The sequence below is a fragment of the Oculina patagonica genome, chromosome 13 (genome assembly GCF_052425735.1).
Source record: "Oculina patagonica isolate OP01 chromosome 13, crgOcupat, whole genome shotgun sequence".
NCBI classification, from domain to species: domain Eukaryota; kingdom Metazoa; phylum Cnidaria; class Anthozoa; order Scleractinia; family Oculinidae; genus Oculina; species Oculina patagonica.
This window is the reverse complement of record NC_135770.1, coordinates 14179023-14183001: the sequence shown is the minus strand read 5'-3', so window position 1 is coordinate 14183001 and position 3979 is coordinate 14179023.

Here is a 3979-nt window from a genome sequence, read left to right as displayed (position 1 = left end):
CAGCATATGCACGACTACCTAAAGAGTACCGGGAGAAACAGAGGCAAAGGGAAAAAGCTGGTGGGGTCGCTATCTGCGGAGAAGATGCTTGTGTACGCCCCGCTGCTGCGCTGGTACGTTGACCAATCGAACAGAACAATCGAATACGAGCCAGACAAGATCTTTACCTGGATTTTGTGGAGCAGGTGACAGATGCCCGCCGCACCGGGGATGCGGAAAAAGTAAGGAGCTGCTGGCAGAGGTTTTCAAACCGTTGGGAAACAGCGGTTACGGAAAGCTCATTGAAGCGCTGGAGCGACAAATGAACGTCATTTACACAAAAGATGAAAAGGTTGTCGACAGGGCTTTGCGGAGCGCGTATTTTAGTAATCTCGAAGAGATCGGGCAAGCGTACGAGCTGGAAAGTAGCAAACCACGGATCACAATTAACCGACCCTTCCAGGTCGGGATCGCCGTGTACCAGCTGGCCAAGCTGCGTATGCTTGAGTTCTATTATGACTTCCTGTACAATTATCTCGATCCCCGCGACTTCGAGCTGATCCAAATGGACACAGATAGCAACTTCATGGCTATCTCAGCTGAGCGGCTCGATGACATCGTTCGATGACAACTGCGAATGGAATTCGAAGCTGAAAAGCAGGAGTGGCTGGCCTGGGACAAGTGGAGCGGTCGGACACCTGGACTTTTCAAGCTGGAATGCGAAGGCAGCCGGATGATTGCGCTCTGCTCGAAGTGCTATTACGTCGATGAGACTGAGGAAAAAAAGAACGTTAAGCCACAGGGGACCCAAACGCTGTATTAGTTATTCATAATCTTAAAATAAAAAATGTTCTTATTTACCTGCGTTCCTGTGTCTTTTTTCATCGGTTTGGGGCGATTTGAATCAGAGCGAAGGCGGTTTACGTTGCGAGTCTCAAACGGTAATCAGTCTGTCGCAATGTCAATACGACGCGCCTCAAGTTTCAGTTATATAAATTGAAACACGAAACTCCCTGCGAGGAGAGTTAATAGTTAATGGTGTTAGTAACTAGAGTTAATAATAACTGAGAGTAACAATTACTTTGTGATGTCCTCAGGAACCCTGGCAGCTTTTGCTAAATTCTTTATTGCAGAAAGACCTTTCCAATACCCTTTGCGGCTATAGTATTCTCGCTCTAACCGTTTGTGTATTTCGAGAAGGTATATTAATGGAGAAAAGGCGTTCAAATGAAGTGTTTACTTTGGGTATTCTTAATTTATAAGAGACCACACAACAACCATTTCACCATTAAAAATTTCTTTTATTGAGCACACACAGGAATAAAAATTACAATTTTGATATATCACTTTCAGGAACCCATGAATCAAATTTTGGATCTTTGTATCCCTTCCATTTCACAAGATATTCCACTACACCATTACGTTTTCTTTTGCGTAAGATCTTTTCTACTCGATACACGTCATCATTCTTGATTACTTTCTGTAATTCAGGTTCGTAGAATGTCCCTTCTAAGATTTCACCTGCATCATCTTTCAGTTTATAGACCGGTACTTGACGCGGGAATCGTTTATACACAGTAAACAGTTCTTCCGTAAAATTTGGGAGGTATGATTTTTCAAATATTCGCTTCACTTTACTTATTCTCACGCGATCTCCTACACGAAACTTAAAACGTACCCGTCTTTGTATATTATCTCCACACAATGTATGCCAGACTTTACCCTCGTTAGCTTTAGTGACTTGACTGGGTTTCATTTTAATACTACGGTGGTATGTGTTATTATAAGATTTCACCAACTGAGGTAGGACATCGATGTAACATAGTGTGTTTTTGTAAGTAAAATATTGGTACATCTTGTTCTTAAACGTGCGGTTCAGTCGTTCTATCAACGACGCCTTGAGGCCTGAATTCACTGTGAAAAAATCGATGTTATTGTCTCTCAGGAATTTCTGGAACACGTGGTTAAGGAATTTAGTACCCTGGTCCGTTTGTAGTTTGGACGGTTTTCGTCCAGAGGATAAAATAGTCTGAAATGCTTTCACTAGTTCTTGTCCTTGTTTTGTTTTTAAAGGCACGACCCAGGCATATTTGCTGAAAATGTCTATACAGGTAAGCAAATATTTATAGCCTTTGTTGTAGCGACTGAGGTTTTGAACATCACAAAGATCTGCCTGAAATTGTGCGTCTATGCCAGGGACAATGACTCGACTCCGTTTGTAGCGTCTGCGGGCAGGTTTGTGTAGCGTGTAAACGTCTTGCTGACTTAACCAATCTTGAACTTGTTTGCGGGAAATTTTACTCTTTCCCTCCTCTTTGACTGCTCGGTACACAGCATCCAAACCTGACCAAAACTTGCGGGTGACTTGGGTCAAGGTAAATACTGGCGAGCTTTTTCTCCATCGCAGAACTCAGAGTTTTGTACAATTACTTTGCCTTTACAGCAAGCTAATACGAGGAGGAAGGTGGACAACAACCCATCACTGTCAAGGTTAATACGTTAATGACAGCTCTTCTCATGGTACTTGCTTATATAGCTTCTCTCATACTTGAGTAAGAGTGGGGACGAGAAAATAAAACAGTTCTTCCCATTGTTCCTCGGTCAATCCTAGCTGTTCCGCAAACTTTAGAAATGTCAATAGCCTTCCCCAGTTCACTTCTGTAAAGACTTCCGAATAGAGAGTTTTTAACTTATCAAGCATCGATCCTGACAGATAACAAAATTCTTTCTTGAGGGATGCTATTTAATTCGACGGAACAATAATAGTTCCTGCCAAAAGGCGGTACCGGTAGAAATCCATATGAAGCATAGAAAGGGTTATGCCCAAGTTCACTCGAATAAAGACAAACACACACTGACTTAAAACCATGTCATGAACAAACTTTATTATTTCAAAAAAAAAACTTATTTTGCATTACATTAATTACATAATCTATGTCCATTAGTTCCTCATCTTTCCTGACAACGTTCTCAGGACATTGCACTTCAACCTCTTCGTGAGCTCCCATACTGTTGAAATCTTCACACTTCAACCCACAAGGACCGTAGTAAAGAGCATACAGAATACGCTCCTGTAGCTCTTTTGGTTGAACGATACCTTCCAGTTCAAGGGACGTCGTCCAAGGCAACTTTGGCAGCTCATCTACGTAGGCTTTCCAAGTTTTGTCCAACTTGAAACCAAGCACCCCGCACACATTTTCAGCCGTTTTTAAGACCTCACTCAAGTCGATTTTATCTCTAACGTCGTCGTGGTAGTAGAACCAGCTATCTTCACTGTCCATCATGACACAGGTGTGCTGTCTTGACTTGGGTGGTGAATGGTACAGCCATTACAACGATCCACTTTCTCTTCTTGTACGTGGAAGTCAAATATTGCAGCGTATGTTAGCTGAAATACATGGCCGACAAGACTAGCGATTCGTTGACGTTGAACCTTTTCCAGTTCATCCACAGTCAACTGAGGTTTTGAGGTCGAAGAGAGCTTAATGTTAGTGAAGAACTGATTACAAGCCGTCACTTTACTTGAACTCAAAGTTTGTGAATGATTCGCTTCACAACGGGGGAGCTTTTGTATGCTAAAAAATCTTGTCCCTATTCTATTTTTAGATTATACCCCAATGATGTAATTTTTCTATTTTTAGATTACGCCCCATTTTTGATGACGTCACTTACGCCCCATTTTGATGACGTCACTTATGCCCCTATGACGTCACCCACTTAATTAACTCCGCCCCACGCTAATGGGATTCCGCCCCATTTAACAGGAGTAACCGGTGCTCCCCTCACTACTAACTTCATCATTCGAAGCTTGGCGTCGAACTTTTTAACAGCTCCTTCCACGTCAGCCATTTTCGTTTTGATTTAACCACGCGGTCCGTGGTGTCTGTTCGTGTAAACTTCTTGCAAAGGTTAGAAATTCTCTGTCTCGTTTTTGCCGGGTCCTGGCAGGATCACTGATTTTGTTGTGAACGGGTATACGACAAATAGATCACTCGCTGGA